At 38.5% G+C, this 19,788-nt stretch overlaps 1 protein-coding gene across 6 annotated transcripts in view; it reads left to right on the top strand.

Moving 5' to 3' along the window:
- CDK14 (cyclin dependent kinase 14) overlaps positions 1-19,788 on the top strand; it is a 605,606-nt gene that overhangs the window by 526,626 nt on the left and 59,192 nt on the right. The window lies entirely within an intron of this gene.

The raw sequence follows: 19,788 nt of genomic DNA, 5'->3' as shown, positions 1-19,788 counted from the left end.
CATGTTTTTGTGGGGTACATACAGCCTCAAACTACCCCATAACTGTTGGAGTGAACTGAAGGATGTGTATGGTATAGAAGCTCCTCTTCTTCCTCCCTCTTTTAATTGGAAATATGTTAACAGGCTAAATTGACAGTACTGACACCATGGCAAAGAGACAATGTTGATGTTGTCTTGTGGGTGATTTGCTAGTATCATGAACCATTTCTGGACTCAGTTTTTGCATGCACTCAATGTAGGGGCCAATTTTAGCTGCTCAGGCATATGGCAGTGATTTATGAATGATTTAGAGATAAAGATCCCTGGATAAAATATGGTATGTAAATGCCAGTCAGAAGATGTTACTACTAAACTTTCTGCTCTGTAGTTAAAAGTAAGATTCTTCATACTTCAGATTATTAATTTTTCCTATTGAATAAAAAATTACTTAGTAGCACAACCTTACTTGATAGCATTTGTACTTCCAATCTGAATTTCAATTGGTCAAAGTCTGGGACTGAGTTTTTGATTGGTTATTGCCTGGCTCTGAAAGTGGTTGTAAGTTCATGAGGTTGGCTTTTTAAAGAAGATATACTGCCTTCTGCCCTGGCTTTACAAATCCCTTAGCCTGTTAAGTAGAACAAAACAAAAGTGAATGTTATTTGTGCTGTTGCATCATGTCATACACATGCACACAAGCAAGCCTAAATTTCAATCGCAGGGGGTATATATTTTGTTCTGGACTCTTGAGATCTCTCTGACCTGAGCTTGGCTAGTGGAAGCCACTAGAATGTGTTTCAGGACAGCTCTTCCTCCAAAATCACGCTCACAGGGTAGATGTACTGGCAATGAGGACTCAGAAATTGTTCATTGAAAAGAGATTTCATAAAGGTGCTCAGAACTGCAACCATTAAGTATTTGAAGCTTTTATAAAAATGAACTTTCTTAGCATATTGTTTTTTAACTAAATTTATGGTTTTATCTTCATGGCGGAATTGTTTCTTCTTATCAACTTTTACAGCTTTTGTATTGCAGTTATTCTTGCAATGTGTGTTTTGTTGTTGTTGTTGTTTTCAAATTCAAGTCCTTCAGTTCAATACAACATTATTTTTAAGGTAACATCTAAATTTTCTTTTTCTTTTTACTTTCTTTTTGTCAATCTGTTTCTCAGAAAAGCGGCAGGGAAGCTGGATTCTGGGTGTTTTTTTTGTCAGCAGAAAAAGAAAATCATTTTAATTCCTTATCTTTGTGGGTTGTATTTTTTTTTAATCAAGCAGGACTTTTCTAGAGGTCAAATATATGATAAATATATTTAGCCTATGTGTATTGGCCTAATACAGTCTATGCAGTGGACTTTTTCTGACCAATATCTGAATATAAAATTGTAGACATTATATAGCAAACAGTCTCTCACTATAGAGCAAAAAAGTAAGTGTATTCCTGAGAAAAACATCTTATTCCCTAGACTTTGATTTTGTTGTTGAATTAATTAACTGCATAGAGAGGGCTGTAGCATCTTAAACTTACCCTAAATATCCCAGTTCTTTGCAAAGCAGAGAGAGATTAGGAAGGAGAGAGGGAAGGGGAAAGGTTTGGAGGCTCAAAGAAGCTAAGACCATTTGCTAACACTTTATCCACCTCTCTTTGGGGAGTTACACATAGATTAATGTGGAAAATGCCTAATGTCATTTCTGTTATTGAGATAATGCAAGACTGAGCAGGCAGGAGTGCTTCAAGTTCTAATTTTCTCCCATACCTCAATACCAAATTATTTCTATACTTTCATGCTAGGTTCACTTCAATTATTTAGTTAATAATGCTGGATTTGCATAAATTGGCCTTAGTGGAAAGGCTAATGAGATGCAGTTTGCTTTGCAGTGGAAAGTAATTTTGGTTTTAAATGAAAATAAAACCACAAGCACCTAAGTTATAAATGGAAGAGGGGCCACACTGGATGATCAAAATACTATACTTCCTACGTTTTGTTATCCTCTAAAGATATTAGTAAAGATTTTATAGGTTGTTGCCATTCTTTCTGTCAGCATTGAAGGGTAAGGCCCTCATAAGGATTGAGAGAGCCTTAAATGTGCATAGAAATTTTCCCCAAGGAAAAGTAGCCATATTGAATTTCACATCCATTGGTATAACATATTTGCATATAGTGATACCAAACACACCCCAAGTTGCATTTAATTTTCCCATTGTTCTAAACTGAGACAAGGAGTGCATGGTTGCTCTGTCTCCTTCTTTTGTTAATACAAAGGATAAGAATGTCTTCTAATCTTTTAGACATCTGTTTCATAATTTTTCTGAAACAGTATGTGATCATTATGGGCCATCTCTCTTCAGTGAGCCAGTTGGTCTTCAGACTCTATTAAATTCTTAGTAAAAATACAAATATCTCTCTAGTACATGAAGGAATTTTATTTGGTTTAAGTAAAAAAGTTAACTGTATGTATATCTTGGAAACCCGCTCCACACATTTCAGCATATTATCTTTCCTAATCAATATTTTATAGGTACTGTATGACAAGGAAAAATAAATGTGGTAGACTCTATCTACTTGGTTCAATTATCAAAGTAAAATTCCTTAAAAGTAGGCTGTTAGGCAAACAGAGTAGAATGCATACATTGCTCCAAAAATTTTTGTTAAATAAGACAAAAGGAGTTTGTTTTTTGTTGTTTTAATCGCAGACTGCACATAATGCATTGGTGCTTCAGACATGCTGGTATTGACAGCAAGTGCTCAGCAGTGTGATGGTTCTCACACCCTGGGGTGCCAAAACCCCTCTGGAGCTTCTAGAAATCTGGGTTCCGGGGGCCCATGAAACTGCATTTTAAAGCACCCTGAGGGATTTTGTTGCCAGTAGCCTTAAATCACCTGCAAAGAAATTCTTCAGTAACTATTCAAGAATCCCTCTCCTTGCCTTGAGAAGTCTATGTTTATGAAGAGAGATGATGAGCTTATTGGGGTTGGACAGGAGACAGGCAAACAATTAAAAACTCATTTCCTCAGTAACAGTACCAAATGCTCAGCAGCCACATATGACTAGTGATCACTGTACTGGACAACGCAGATATAGAATGTTCCCATCTTTGCAGAAGGTTCTACCATTTGGTGATGGTATAGATAATCTCCACTACCTGCCTTTTAGAAGAAAAATCAGGAAAGTTAAACTGAATTCAAGAAAATTATGTTTCAGCTAGATTAGATTCACTTAAGAGAAGGCCAGCACATGTGAGGAGGAGAAACCCAAGGAAAAAAAGAGGCAGGTGGCAAAGTGCGAGGGACAAAGGCTGAAAACTGAGAATGACAGTGAAGATACCTCATGCCTGGTGCCCACAGGAAAACAGGTGTTGGGGACTTTCAGGTTGCAGGGAATGAAAACCCAGTCAGGTTTCCTCAGTTAGCAGTGGTCTGGGTTGAAAATGCTCCAGGAAATAAGGAAGAACAGGCCGACAGTCTCAGTAACTACACAGCCAGGTATCGTGAAGACTGGAACATCAGTCAGAATCCACCTGTGGCTGTACTCCACCTGCCTTCTCAGCCGCCGTCTCGGCTCTGGTAACTGCTCCCTAAGAAACAGTTATCCATTGCTCTCCTCTGTGCTCTGCCATTGTAGGGGCACACTTTTTCTGTCCCTGCACTAGCATTGCTTTTGCCTTCTCTTTATCTCATGGCTTCTGCCAACACTTTTCCGCCTTTTGTGTGTGTGTGTGTGGATCCTTACTGTTGTTTTTCTTTGTTCTTCTATTTCTGGTACAGTCTGTTGCCTAATGGATTCAGATTCAGCACACCCCCAACCCCACCCCCACTGGGAGCAGCTCTGATTGGTGTAGCCATCCCCTTCGAGCAAGGCTTTTGTGTCAGCCACCCCCATATATGGTGCCTGCCCATGGTAGACCACCTCTGGGTCAGGCACTGAGTTCTGCTCCAGGCAGCTGAACTCTGAATTGGGTAGCAACCGGTTCTCAAAAAACCCTCAGAAGAGGGCAGTGGGTTTAGCAGTTTCTGAAGCTTCCACTAAGCATCTTGTAGAGACTGGAAGGCACCTTGACTGGCAGTGGGAACAACCAGTTACAAAGAGGAACTCCAGTTTTAATGGAGTAAATAGCATTCTCATTGTGTATTTTTATCTATTGACTGAAGTTCTTTTTACAACATGTTGCATTTTCTCAACTCTAGACACAGGGAGATAACACCCCTTACTGCTTTTCGGGATGTAAGAAATTCCAATAGCATGAAAGTGTATATTTTTTTCCTGCAGGAATTCCTGTTTTGTGCATGATTCTGCAATTTTTCCCTATCAGACAACTATAATTTTGTTATCTCTGCTGCCTAATGTAGTAACAAACCTTAGTGCTCCTCACAGGTTTTATGGGAAAGAATTCCTGTTTTTTGTCATTACCCACATTGCTACAGATTAAAAACACATGTAATTTGGGAAACTGGCAGCGCTTCAACTCACAAATGCATAATGCATATTACAAATACCCTCTATAGAAGTGGCTGGAATGTTGCTTAGTTTCCCCACCCCAGCCCACCCTCCCTTTCCTGAACTTTCCCTCTAACCTGGAGAGTCTGTTATCTCCTTTAAACAGGAAGCTAAGGAAGTTCCTTCTTTTCTCCTCCCTCTCTCTTCTCTTTCCTTCCACCCCCCTCTTTCCTTTTGCCCCTCCCAATCCCATGAATGGGTCAGCAAGGGACTGTATGACCTTTGCTACCTAATCTGCATAATCGCATACAGGGTTTGTCACCAAGCAAAAGGGAAATTAAGTTAAATGCATTATGCTTCATCCAAAGTGCATTTTAAAAGTATTTACTTTATAGTGACAGAATTTCGAGTTTACAGAAAAGCAAGAATTTCTGGATACATTTCACCCAGGTGCCTCAAATTAGCATATTGCTACATTTGCTTTCTCATTCATTTTCTCCATATATGTTTCTATCTCTCCGTTATATATATAGTGTGTGTATACATAGACACACGTTTTTCTCTAAACCCAGTAGGTCGCACACATGATGCTTAAATAATTCCTTAAAAGCAAGGAATTCAGAATATTTGAAAACTGAAAATAATAGTACATTTTTGTCCTTGCTTTCCCTTTTCCCTTCTCTGATTGAGGGTTTTTAAAAGAAAAAATGGCTAAAAGAGAAGAAACTGGTTTGATGCTGTACAAATTGGCTCATCCGTTCATGGATCCTTGAAAATTGACTATTTTTTTGTAATTTAGCCTTTTCAGGTCAGAGGAGTTTTCAAATTACGGGGGAAAGTTGCACTGCAACTTGAATCTTTTGACTTTTTAAAACCCAAATTAATTTCTTAGGGACTATTTAGCCAGCAGCATAACATGAGGGAAGCTTTCTTATACATAGTGGGTGCAAGATGTGGTATGGCTAGTAAGCAAGAAATCTGTTAAAATGTTTTGGCCAAACCGTTATGAAGTTAGCAGTTATGTATCGCAAGGAGTTATAATCAGTTTGGGTGCTGTATTTTTCCTTTTCATTTAAGGTTGATTCTGATGAATTTGGGATACAGAGGGAATCGTCTGTGCCCTAAATGCACTGTATTGTATTATTAATACCAGGATAGCAGCCGAGTCCCACTAGACAGTCTTTGTGGTCTGCGATCTCTAAGAAGTGTCTGAGCATGAAAGGAGACTGTTTCTGTTGAAGTAGGCTGATGGTCTGGGATGACATTTGAATGCATGGAGGACAATGTCTAAATGACAATGTCGAGAAGGAAGGCAGAAAGAAGCTGGAAACTATTCCCATTGTCCCACGGATGCTCATCACTCCTCCTGGAATATTCCTCACATGGGAGCTTTGTCTGCGTAGAAATGAGGAGTTGGGAGCAGGGAGGGATAGAAACTGGGACCTTGGAACAAAAGCCAGGGAGGGCTTCAGGTCCTTGGGCACATTAAAATTCTAGACAGATAGCAAATGTAATGAAATCCACAACCTGGATGTCTTTCAGTTCTGACAAAACTAAACATTTTAGCTAAATTATTACAAGTGTATTTAACAAAATGGTTGCAATACTCTGAGATGTTTCTATGAATAAAGCTTTTAAGAACAGCAAATCGGTTGTGCAAATGAATAATTTACTGAGTCTCTTTTGGAATTTAAGATAGCTTCTTCCTCTAACAAGTCCCTCTCTCCCTCCCCACCCCCCTCCATCTGTCTCAATACACTCACATAGACAAATGGAATGATTTTTCAACAGTCCCTGAATTGTTAGGATAACCTCATAGATTATTCAAATGGTTTCCTTTCTACCTAAGAAAATAATGTGCAAGGTCTAAAACAAAAAATAATCAAAAGTTATAGAAATTGATGAAAATATTACCTCATAATGAATATGACCACATATGCCATATATGGAATCAGATATTTCAGTGTTAACTTCCATACTTGGGTGAACTTTTCCCATTTAAATTACCACCATTCTTTTAATGTAGTTTGCATTATATATGCCCTTGGATTTTTAACTGATCTGGATTATCATTTTCAATGTAATTAGTAAAATGCCCTCAATTACATATAATAATTACTCTAAATAGGGCTATTGGCCTAATTACTATAAATTGGGAAAGATGTGTGAGTATCATGTGCAATTAAATTATGTAAAATGTTTATTTTGCACTATTACATACAATACTGCAGTGATAACACATAATTGTATCATATAATTCCTTAGTCAACAAATATATTCCATGTTAAGATACCTAGAATTTTGATCCATGACCAAATTAACCATCTTCTGGAGCATTCTTCCTAAAGTAATTCGGTCATTTTAGGCACTGGGGAACCCACTAAGTTTAAATGTAATTAAATAAACTGTTTCTGTACAGGCAAGAAAAATCTGGAAGGAAAAAATAATTACTTTACCTCCACTAACTTAAAAGGTCCACATTGTCCTATTCTGTCAGCGTCAAGAATTTAATCCTCCCTGAGCCCAATACCAACCTCTACCATACCTGTTTGTTTTATGTGAATGTGTAAAAAATCAACAACCCTAAATGGAGGGCAGCATTTAAAATATGCCTAGAAATAAGAGGGATTCCTTTTTTCACTGTGGCAAACATTATAATCATCCCTAGTTGCAAATGCACACTTAATGAGCTGATAGCATGAAATTAATTCTGCAAAGGATGCTGTTTGACAGAATGGGATTATGAGAATTGCATATTGATAATGGCAGGAGAAATAAATCTATTTTCTCTACATAAGGTAGGGTATTCTTGTGTTCTTTAGAAACTGGCACATCTCAGAGGTGTTGCTCTCAAAATGATCTCAGGATGGAAAGAAATCAGTAATTACAGAGCCAGGCATTGGGTTGTGTCCTAATTTTCCCACCAGTTTTTCAGTGGTTCAGCTGCCTCAGAGACTTAGCGTATTCTCATTAGGTAGCTGCAGAGGCAGCGGCTTGCCTACTCTACCTCATTCTCTCACTTGCTTTTCCTTTTTTTTCCTAATTCCCCTCCATTCCTGCCTTGGGAGTGACTGTGAAGATCATTTGCTGGAATGATTGGCAGGTTAGAGGATTCGATCAGATGAGTTCCTCTTAGTGCAGGTCAAAAAGGCTAGTTAGCAGGAGCTGTCGAAAAATGCCAGCAGCATTCGAAATGGGAAATGTCGTGACTTCGAGGCAGGGGGTGCCACCTGGAACAGAAAGCCCCCAGCTCATTAGCAAGTTACAGGATGCGGGCTTAACTGGAGGGAGCAGGGAAGGAAAGATAATGCCCAATAGGGAAAATGATTGTGAAGTGGAATTGATTTCATGTATAATTTGTTTATCACTAGAGGGGACAAATGCTGTCCTCCTGACAGGAGCCGAGGAGTGTGGACTATGAATGAAGCAATTTAGCATAATCTCCAGGTTGAGTTTTGGATTTAAAGAATGCCAACTTCTTTATTCTTAACTGTGGAAATGATCAGGTCATGTTACGTTAATTGAAGCTGACGTACTCTCAAATGTTTTGTCTGGGTGATTGTGGCAATTCGACAGAGATGGATAGAGATGGGCAACTTGAGAAAATAAGAGAGATTTTTTTTCCCTGTACTATGGGGGAAGACTAGCTCAGTTGCATGCTGAATTAGAACAGGGCTGGTGTTTATCTTCAGTGGTTAGCTGGACTGCAAAATCAAGCTGAGGTTCCCAATTCATATGTATTCTCATTTATAGAGAATGTATGCCCTTTGGGAGATTTAGATCAAGCACATGTTAAAATATATATGTATATTTTAGAATATGACTGTCTCATATTGTGGTACAATGTTAAAAATTTAATTTGTTTTTTTAAAGGGGAAGCTCTCCAATGTCTTTATTGACTAGTTGTCAGTCCATCTAGAATTTGATATTCTACCATAAAGCCAAAAATTTATAGTAGTCATATTTACAAAGCAAAGCATACAAGACAAAAAAAAAAGTGTCCTTAGTAAAAAAATTAATCTGTGATTTGTAAAAAGAGAACATAGTTGCAAAACAGAAATAATACTGCTTGGCTTGTTCTCATTCCTAAATCCCAAATTTAAAGCTACCAGTATTTTTACAATGTATTAAGTGGGCTTTAGTGTAAAGCTTTTTCCCACACAAATTCTTTCAGAAAACATTTTCTTTTGATAAGAAACTTTCGATATCATTTATCATTTACATGGAACTCTTTGTCTTGTTATTTTAAGTCCCAAATGCCACAGCGGCAAGTCTTTCTGGCTGAACACTAGAGGATGTTTACTTAGCATACAGATTCTAGTTAAAACCTATTATTTTCAAAATGTCTTCGCCTTGAGCTTCTCTTTTTGCTCGGATATTGAGACATTTTATGAGGCAGTTATGAAATAGCCAAGGATTGTTTTATCAAACAGCCTCAGACTACTGTCTAATGTGAATAAGAAACTTAAAACCTCCCAATCGAAACACGGGTGGAAAATTCGTTTTATTCTTTATTCAGCATAAAAAGCTTAGCTTTAAGCTCTACTGTATATAGCTGTCAAAATATACTGAATTAGTTTTGTCAAATTCAAAAATTTATACATCTTTATGAATCCACTCATCCTTTCATTTGGGAATTTTATTGTGTGGTCCAGAAGCTGGCCTTGAAAAAAATTTTTATGAAATATTACTTGAAATATTCACCTGAAATTAAGATTTTGTATTATTTCATAGTAACCCAATTTGTTAATAACTGACAGACTTGTTAGAAAAATGAATAAGTCAACTAATTTGAAAGAAAGCATTTTCAAAAGGATGGGCGAGAGGGAGGGAAGGCAAAGAAGGAAGGAAGGAGGGGAAGAAAGAGAAAAGAAAAAGGAAAAGCAAAGAAAGAGCTGGGGCTAGTTGTCTACAGGTGGATTTCCCGATTTCCAGGCTAGCTCTTAGTAAGAAGCTCTTGCCTCCCCAGAGGGGCAGACCAGAAGAGCCTGGCCATGTAGACCAGGAGGTGCCTCCTCGTATAGGCCTGGTCCCATTTGACAACCCTTTTCTTCATTCCCTGTCATCACCTCAGCCTTCCAAGGTCAGCTTGGCATTCACTGACTTCATTGACTCTCTTAATATTTTGCGTTCATTTCAGTTCATCAGCTCTCCATTAAGATCATCTCTGGTACATACTGGCCTTCTTGTATTTATCATTCCCTTTGTTAAACCTTTCCACAACAGTACGAATTGTATGACCATGCTGTTAAAAGTTTTGCCTTCAGAGTTTTAGGTTCTCCTTGGAGAAGTTCCTAGTTTTTAAAGGAAAAGAGGTGGCATCCTTATAATTGCCTTCTCTATTAGAGTTCTCCAAATGCGGTCCATGTACACTGGGTATCCCCAGGGGCTTCGTGGGGTCAAAAGTATTTCATAATAATACTAAGATGCTCCCTGCCTTTTTCACTGTGCTTTGACATTTGCACTAATGGTGCAAGGGCAATGGTGGGTGAAACTGCTGGATCCTTAGCCTAAATCCAGGTAGTAGCACCAAATTCTTGGTAACTATTCTTCACCATCACACAACTGCAATTCAAAAAAAAAAAACAACAAAACACTTTCATTTAATGTTCTTGATGAAGAAGTATTAATGTTATTAAATATTAACCTTTGAAAAAATGTCTTTTTAATGTTCTGTGTGATGAAATGGGACTCTTGCATAAGTCATTTTCTCTGTGTACCTGATTACTATTGTCGCAAGGAAAAGCTCTTGTGCATTTGTTTGAGTTGCAAGCTGAACTAGCTGCTTTTTTTCATGAAACGCAGTTGTCTTTTTTGTTTTGCCTAGAGAAGTAGTAGGTTTACAAAAAAATCATGCATAAATTCATATACTACCCTATTAGTAACCCCTTGCATTGGTGTGGTACGTTTGTTACACTTCATAAAAGAACATTTTTATAATTGTACTATTAACTATGGTCCATCATTTACTATAGCATTCACTGTGTAACATAGTTTTTACTTGAAAGAATGACTGACAAACTATGGTTATTCTGACAAACTATAGGTATTTGGCAGACATTTTATCAGAAAGGAACAAAGCGAGTCTGTCACCCAAGGAAAACAACTGACAGTATTTGCTGCCAAGAATAAAATTAGAGCTTTCAAGAGAAAATTAGAAATTGGAAAACTGGAAAACTATCTACCACTATGCACTTGACAGCTTCCCAAAGACTCTTCTGATGAGATTGGTGGTGATATAAATGAATGTGATTTTCTTTTCATATTGTAAATTGAAATATATCAGCATTTGGAATGTCTGAGTAACTCAGTCCATCAATATTTTTCAAGTGACCAATGTATAATATTAGAAAATCATGCGTGGATAAACCACCTATCGAATGTACAAAAAAGACCTATAAATTTCACACACACACACCCCACAGATGGCTCCCTTATCTGTTTGCTTGTTGTTTTTGCTTGTCTGCTCATTGTTTTCACTTGTTGGGGTTTTTTTTTTGCTCTTTGTCTGCTTATTGTTTTTTGCTAGTTGTCTTCTCCTTATCTGTTTGTTTTTTCTTTAGGAAGCACCAGTAACTGAACCCAGGACCTCCCATGTGGGATGCAGATGCACAGCTGCTTGCACCATATCCGCTTTCTGCTTGTCTGTCCCCATTTGCTGTCTGCACACTGTTTGCTCATTGTTTTGCTTGTTTTGCTCGTTGTCTGCTCATTGTACCTGCTCGTTGTCTGCTTTTTGTTTTTTCTCATTGTTTTTACTCATTGCCTACTCACTGTCCTTGCTTGATGTCTGTTCATTGTATGCTCATTGTTTGTTTCTCCCCCCCAGGAGGCACTGGGAACCGAATCCAGGACCTCCCATTTGGGAGGCAGGCACTCAACTGCTTGAGCCACATCCATTCCCACAGACCAAAGTAACATATCTGTTACTTTAAACAGATATGGTCTCAGATTTAACCTTTAAGAAACTACTATTTATTGAGTTTTGTTGTAATATAGGGGAGAATATCCACAGTTATCTGAAAGGGCTATTAAAATACTTCTTTCTTTTCCGACTACATATCAATGATAGACCATATTTTCTTCAGTTGCTTCAACCAAAACAACATATCACAACAGATTGAATGCAGAAGCAGATCTGAAAATCCAGCTGTCTTTCATTAAGCCAGACATAGAAAAGATTTGGATAATTGTAAGATAGTGCCACCCTTTGAGCTAATTTTTTTGGAAAATATAGTTTTTTATTAAACTAATGTTTACATGTTAACCTGTAATGGTTTTTATTATTTTTAATGAATTGATAAATATATCTTTTAATTAGTTTTAACTTCAAATATGGTGAAAAACAAAACAAAACAAAAAACCAATAGCTGTATACCATAAAACCAAAAGCTCTTGATGGAATCCTCAATAATTTTAAGAGTATATAGGGGTCCTAAGACTAAAATGTGAGATATGCTTTTTCTATCAGCAATGTTATGTATTAACTCTAACATGCTGTGTTAGTTTCCCAGTAGACCAACTCTTATGACTCTTGCTGTATATTTAGCTGTTTAAGCCGTGACCTTCCCTTTTCTATATGCATTATCTTGGACTTTGTGTGGAGATGCTCTGGCTATGTGACACCAAATCATCAGGCCATTTTATGGAGGGTGTTTATAGGACTCAGGAAGACTTTGAATGTGTAACCCTGAGAAGACAAAGCATAAATGTGACTTCTTGTCAGGAAAAGGGACTCACTCATGTCTTTCTGTGTCCAACTGCCATATGTAGCTCATGGAAATCTGTGTGTGTTTTGGGGTTCAGAATCCAAAACAAACTACTCAGCATGAGTATCAGTCAATTCAGTTGTTTTTGTGGGTTTTTTTTTTTTAACTCTGTTTTGAAACCCTGTGATTTACAGAATGAGTTGTAAAGCTGGTGTTAACATCTCCTCCTACCATTTATGTAACTATGATACATTCATCCATACTAAGAAATTAACATGGACACCATACTGTCAATTAAACTATGAACTCTTTGGATTTTGTCAGTTTTCACACTCATGGCCTTCTTATGTTCCCAGAGCCTACCCAGGACACTGCACTGCATTTAATCCATGTCTTAGTCTGCTCTGGTCCATGAATGTTCCTCAGTCCTCCCTTGTTTTTCATGACCTTGACCCTTTTGAAAAGTACTAGTCAGGTATTTTGAAGAATGTCCTTCACAACTCTTCCTCTTGATTAGACTGGAGTCAAGGGTTTGGGGGATGAATAGCACCAAGATGACGTGCCCTTTCTCAGTTCATCTCAGTTCATTGTGAAAAGGTAATCTGATAGCCACATGACTTATCACTTGTGATGTTAACCTTGATCACTTGGTTAAGGCAGTTCAGGTTTTAAGATCAAGATGATAACTAGGAAGTAAAGTCAGAGAAGCAAGAATAATTAGTGAATATTTGACTAACAATACTATAATCTCATTTTTTTTTCAGCAGATATTTTTTGAGCAGCCCTTGTATTGGTGTTACCCTAGGCAGGGCGAATACAACAGTTTCTAGCTTCGAGGCACTGACAATCTTGAAACACAAACACAATCATTTAAATTTCATGGTGATAAAGGCTACAGCAGAAGTTTGCATGAGGCTACATGGGAGGAAAAATGAGGCAAAAAATAATTCTGCCAGAGGGGCTGGCAGAATGCTTCACAAAGGAAGTGATTTTAAGTTAAGGTAGAAGTCAGATTTTTCACGGATGTGAAAGGAAGAGAAGGGTGCTTCCCAGCAGAGGGAACACCAAGAGCAAAGCTGTGCTACAAAGGGCAGCATCTTGGGGAATGGTCTGGTGGAGCTAAAGGGCATGGGGGTGGGAGAGAGAGAAGAGGTGTTACTGAAAAAATAATTTGAAGCTTAATGTGAAGGATCTTGAATGACATGCTACAGAGTTTAGATTTTAATTTGCTCCCCTGTGGAGAATATATAACTTCTTGGTCTGACACAGGATCAAAAATCTTAAAACTGAATCTTCCTTAAGAGGTCTTATAACAACATTGAAAGACGATGTGTATGTAATTTTCTTTGAACTTATTGTAGGCCATATCTAGAAAATAAGTAAAAATAATGTATAAAGTGCTATTCACACTTATATCTAACAAATTACTATGAATTACACCAACAATAACTCTCCTCTTTGGGTGAAACCTAATCATCATCCGGCCATGAAATGGTATACATCTATAATGGTATGGTTCCTTTACTATGCACTTATCAAGGTTTCTTGAAAAATCATCCATAAATTCTTCATTTGAGTTGAAAAAAATATGCTTTTTTTGTGTGTATGTGTATTAGGCAGCCAAAGAGGCACTGGTGCAAAATACCAGAAATCTGTTGGCTTTTATAAAGGGTATTTATTAGGGGTAGAAGCTGACAGTCACAAAGCCATAAAGAAGAAGTTACTTCCTTCACCAAAGTTTGTTGCCATGTGTGGAGCAAATTGCCTTCCAGTCTCTGCAAGGGTTCAGCCTTCCTCTTAAGGCTCCATGGTCCCAGCTTCTTCCACTCTCAGCCATAGGCTGGCATAAGGCTAGTCTCTCCGGGTTCCACTGCTCTGCTCTCTCCACAAGGCCAGCTATAAACTATCAGACGAATGCCTTAGCTCTCTCCCTGGGGCTCCAGCATCAAAACTCAGCCCTTTCCTCTGCCCTGTTGTTTTCTGTGTATCTGCTCACCAAGGAGGCGGGGACTCAACATCCTACTGATGTGGCCAAATCAAAGGCCTAATCTTAATTTAATCAAGTAAAAGTGAAACCTCTGGATTTAATGCAATCAAAGGGTATCACGCCCAGAGGAACAGACCCATTTACAATTAAAATCAATATTTCTTTTCAGAATTCATCAATAATATCAAACTGCCACAATATACCTTTTATAAAGTGTGGAATCTCTCCTCTTTAATTTCCCTTTTGTGAATATATATATATAATTTCACATATTGAGATATATTGATGCCATTTAGGGGAAATGCATAAAACTAAAAGGTACACTGACTTTCCAGGAATAAAAATTTAGCACAGTTTTTGTTTGAAAGAAGTATTTAAGGTTTCAATATCTTCATGATCTTACTTGTAATGGGCTCAGCACTTCTTAGGTGTGCAAAAGTGTTTTCATGAATAAATTTATGCTAATATTTATGGACTTTAAGTTCCTGTAAGACTTAACTCTAGTTTTCATGCCCAGTTTTGCCTAAATCCAAATAAACTATTAAGCATTTGAAGGTCTTAAAGTGTGTCTAACCAAATTTTTTAAACCCTCTGTGGCAGTTTGGCATTGTTTATGAATTCCAAAAATAGATACTAGATTATGTTTGTAAACTGCTCTATACCTGGGTGAAATTGAATTATGATTAGGGATTTGATTAGGCCACATCAGTAGGACATTGAGTCCCTGTGTAGAGAAAAACACACGGTAGAGAAGAGAGTTGGAGTTTTGATCCTGGAGCCTGGGAACTAACACACAGGAGAAGCAGATATGTGAGAAAAGAAAGAAGGTTCCATTAGATATGGCAGAGGTGCCAGAAAGAGAGATGAGCCATTTTTTTGAGCGTATACAGCTGACCTTGTGGAAAGAGGAGACTAGTTGAGCCCAGGTAGAATTGAGCCCCAGAAGAGAGACTAGACTTATCCCAGCCTAGAGCTGATATTAGAAGAAGCTGGGACCATGGAGCCTTAAGAAGAAGAGGAAGGCTGAATGTCAGCAGCCATCTTGCTCTAATACGTGGCAATTGAATTTGGTGAGGGAAGTAACTTGTGCTTTATGGCCTGGTAACTGTAAGCTTCTACCCCAAATAAATACCTTTATAAAAGCTAACAGATTTCTTGTACTTTATATCAGCACTCTTTGACTGACCAATACAGAATTTGGTACCAGGAATGGGGTTTTGCTTTTGTAATTACCAAAATGCTAGAATGGTTTTATAAATGGGTAAGGGGTATATTTTGGAGGAATTGTGAGATGCTTGGTAGAAAAGACCTTCAGTGCTTTGAAGAGACTGTTGATGGTAATATGGACTCCAAAGAGACTTTTTATGATGCATTAGGAATAAATGATGAAACTATTATTGGAAACTGGAGGAAAGGCAATCCATGTTTCATAGTTGCAGAGAACTTAGCAAGATTGACTCCTAATGTTTTCTGGAATGTAGAATTTGAAAATGGTGATCCTGAACATTTAGCTAAAGAGCTTTCCAAAATAAACTCAGAGAATGTGGCTTGACTTCTTTTTGCAGCTTATAGCAAAATGCTAGATGAGCAAGATAAGCTGAGGACTGAATTGTTGGGCACAAAGTAACCAGAAACTGATTCCCGATATTCCGGGCCTCTGGAAATCAAGTCCCCTTACAATAATGCCCCATTTGAGGACTTAACTTGGAACTTGTAAATCAGGATTGAAGATTCAGTTATCTAGAAAAGACATGTGGAAAGTTGTACTCTCTGATGGCTTGAACTCCTACTTCTTGGATACTAAACCAATAAGCTTTCTGAGAGAACTGTATGAACAAAACCACTGTTAGCTTGGACAGAAAAGGACATCAGTGGCAGAGAAGGAAGGCAAAACAGCTTTAAGAGGAAAACCATGGGAGCTGAAATCTAGAATTAAGACACCACCTTGGGCGAAGAGAGGAACCTCACCCATGTGTATAGAGAGGGTGAGTTTGCCCCAGCAGTTGAAGAGGGTGGATGTTTCTGCCTAATGTTCTGGGAGAATTTTGCTGTCCCAGGGTATGGAGAGGGTGGAGCACATTCCCCAAGGATTAGGGGAGTTAAGGTCAGTACCGCATAGGTCTGAGAGGGGTGCACGTGTCCACCATGGATCAGGGAAGGCCAGGTCACCAACTCATTGCTCTGAGAGGTTTGGGCCTGTATGCCAAAGGTTAGGGAGGATGTTGTCTTCACTTCACTGTACTAGGGGTGGTTAAGACTCTAATCCAAAGATTAGGTAAAGTGTGGCAATCACCCCAATACTCTTGGAGGGTGGCATCTGGAGCTTGGTTGCCATCCAGATGCTTGATGAGGGTGGAACCAAGAAAATGGCCATTGGGCAAGCCTGTGGAAAGAGTGGGTCCTCATGAGGCCCCAGGGAGAAGAAACCATCATCAAGAATGACTCTCAGACTTTGAAATAGAATGGACCATACCCTGCAGGCTTACTGAACTGTAAAGGACCCATAACTCATATTTCCCTCCTGGTTTCTCCTTATGGTAATGGAAATGTTTCTCCTTTGTCTGTCCATTTGTGTATTGGAAACAGATAAATGGTTTTGTAAGTTTCAAAGGTCTACAGCCAGAAGGGACTTTGCCTGAAGACAAACTATATTTCTTTAAACTGATTGTGATATGTTTCTGTATTTAGCAGTGTACTGATTTAAGGTGGTGGTGTTTTTTTAAAATATTGTAATGTCTTTTTGGAATTCAGAGGGTGGAGTGTGGCAGTTTGGCATTGTTTATGAATTCCAAAATTAGATATTGGATTATGTTTGTAAACTGGTCTGTACCTGGACATGATTAAATTATGATTAGGCTTTGATTGGGCCACATCAGTAGGACATTGAGTTCTCTCCCCCTTGGTGAACGGGACCTCACAGAGAAAACTACATGGCAGAGAAGAGAGTTGGAGTTTTGATCCTCTAACCCGGAAATAAACACACAGGAGAAGTAGATATGGGAGGAAAGAAAGAAGGTTCCATTAGACACAGCAGAGGTCCCGGGAAGAGAGATGAGCTGTTTGCCTGAGAGTTTACAGCTGACCTTGTGGAGAGAGCAGAGCAGCTGAGCCCAGAGAGAATTGAACCCCAGGAGAGGGACTAGACTTATCCCAGCCTACAGCTGATATTGTAAGAAGCTGGGTCATGGAGCCTTAAGAGGAAGAGGAAGGCTGAATGTTGGCAGCCATCTTGCTCCAACACATGGCAACAGACTTTGGTGAGGGAAGTAAATTTTGCTTTATGGTCTGGTAGCTGTAAGTTTCTACCCCAAATAAATACCTTTATAAAAGCCAACAGATTTCTGGTACTTGGCATCAGCACCCCTTTGACTGACTAATACATGCTCCAAAATGATGATAACTCAAATTTTAAAAATAATTATGGTAGTACAAATAAATCTTGAGGGAAAAAGTTGAACATAAGACAGATTAAGAATGGATTAGAGGGAAGCAGACTTGGCCCAGTGGTTAAGGCGTCTGTCTACCAAATGGGAGGTCTGCAGTTCAAACCCCGGGCCTCCTTGACCCATGTGGAGCTGGCCCATGTGCAGTGCTGATACGCGCAAGGAGTGCCGTGCCACTGAGGGGTGTCCCTTCATAGGGGAACCACACGCGCAAGGAGTGCTCCCCGTAAGGAGAGCTGCTCAGCACGAAGGAAAGTGCAGCCTGCACAAGAATGGTGCTGCACACATGGAGAGCTGACACAACAAGATGACGCAACAAAAAGAAACACAGATTCCCGTGCCGCTGACAACAACAGAAGCAGACAAAGAAGAACACGCAGCAGATAGACACAGAGAACAGACAACTGGGGCAGGGGGGATGGGGAGAGAAAAAAATAAATACATCTTAAAAAATAAAAGAATGGATTAGACTGCTTAAATATTTTTAGAGAAATAATTAAGAGATTGAAGTATGCCAAACTAGGGAAGCAGATGTGGCTCAGTTAATAAAGCATCTGCCTACCATATGGGAGGTCCAGGGTTCAAACCCAGGGCCTCCTGGCCTGTGTGGTGAGCTGGCCCACGTGTGGCACTGCCATGTGCAAGGAGTACTTTGCCACACAGGGGTGTCCCCGGCATCAGTGAGCCCTAAGTGCAAGGAGTGCGCCCCGCATTGAGCCACCCCATGCAAAAAAAGCACAGCCTGCCTACGAGTGGCTCCACACACATGGAGAGCTGACGTAGCAATATGACGCAACCAAAAGAGACATAGATTCCCAGTGCCGCCGAGAATGCAAACAGACACAGAAGAGCACATAACAAATGGACACAGAGAGCGGACAACAGGAGAGAAATAAATAAAAATAGATCTTAAAAATAAAAAAAAGTATGCCAGAAGGAATATTATGTAGTCTTAAAATTCTTAGTCATAAAGGAAAATGACATGGAGAAATACACTTGATGATGTGATATGAAAAAAGTGGAAGATTCTGCTTGTATATCTAAAAATCATATGTAGGAAAAAAATGACTGAAAGGAAATACACTAAACTGATATGCCACTGGTTTACAGGGAGAGTGGTTTTACAAATTATATTATTTTGATAGTTATTTTGCAGTTTTATAGACTGTATAATTGCAATCTGAGAGTCCTTTTGGATGGGTCCAAGTTATTTTACACTGTTTCATTATCAAACTCTTCTCTGTAGATAGTGGTATAAGATGAAGAGTCAGATAACAGGCCAACTAAGTTCATTTTACAACCACAGAGCATTTCTTAATTCAACATTTAAAGCATTTCCTACTACCCCCCAAGAAATGCTAGTAAATTAATACTAGAAATAACAGCATACAAATAATCAAGAAAAAGAATGGGAACATAATTTGGCCAAGAGCAAATAGAAGAGCTAAAGTAGTCATGTCAGAGTAGGAATTTGGGTTTGGGACTCCAGATTCTTTACCTATTACCTATCTCAGCTAGTTTTCCTGAAAGCTGTTTTTTGTCTTTTTCAATAGAACATCATTTGCTTTCCTCTACCAAGATTAACTCCACAACATGGCTTTATGTGTTGAGAGAATGGGGCAGTGCCCTAAAGCAGTGACTTTTTTCTGATTTGTTCCGTTTTACTAAAGCTTAACAGCTCATAGCTCTTGGAAAGTCTTCAAGGTAACATTTGTAAGAGCTCAGACATTAAGATTATTAACTTTTTTCCTATCTCCTTGTCTGAAGTTTAAGGATAAATAACAAAATTATTACCTTTAATTTGTAAGGCAGAGTGCAAATTTTCAAAAGCATACCATATACTTATACTATGTTAAGAAAATGAATTTGTAGAATTTTTATATTGTGATTATAAACAAGTATATCTTTGGGACTCAAAACCAGCTTATTAGCCGTTTTACATAAATAATAATCATATTATACATGTATGAGTCTTTCAACAAAAACAATTTGTTTCATTTTTAATTCTCTTTCATTCTCTTCATGACTTTCCATGCCATATTTCATCATGCAGTAAACTGTGCCTTTTGAACTGTCTGTTTTCCTGTAGTTTCCAATCTCCACCTTCATTCCATCTCTTTACTTGAAATGTAACCAGGGAGGAGACCAAAAGAAAAGGGTAGGGGGTAGGGGCGTGACTTGAAAAAAAGTCAGAGGGAGGAAGACTGCTGAAGAAAATTTTTTAAAAAAGAAAG

The sequence above is a fragment of the Dasypus novemcinctus genome, chromosome 5 (assembly GCF_030445035.2).
Source record: "Dasypus novemcinctus isolate mDasNov1 chromosome 5, mDasNov1.1.hap2, whole genome shotgun sequence".
Classification (NCBI taxonomy): Eukaryota; Metazoa; Chordata; class Mammalia; order Cingulata; family Dasypodidae; genus Dasypus; species Dasypus novemcinctus.
This window is presented reverse-complemented; position numbering and strand designations above follow the sequence as displayed.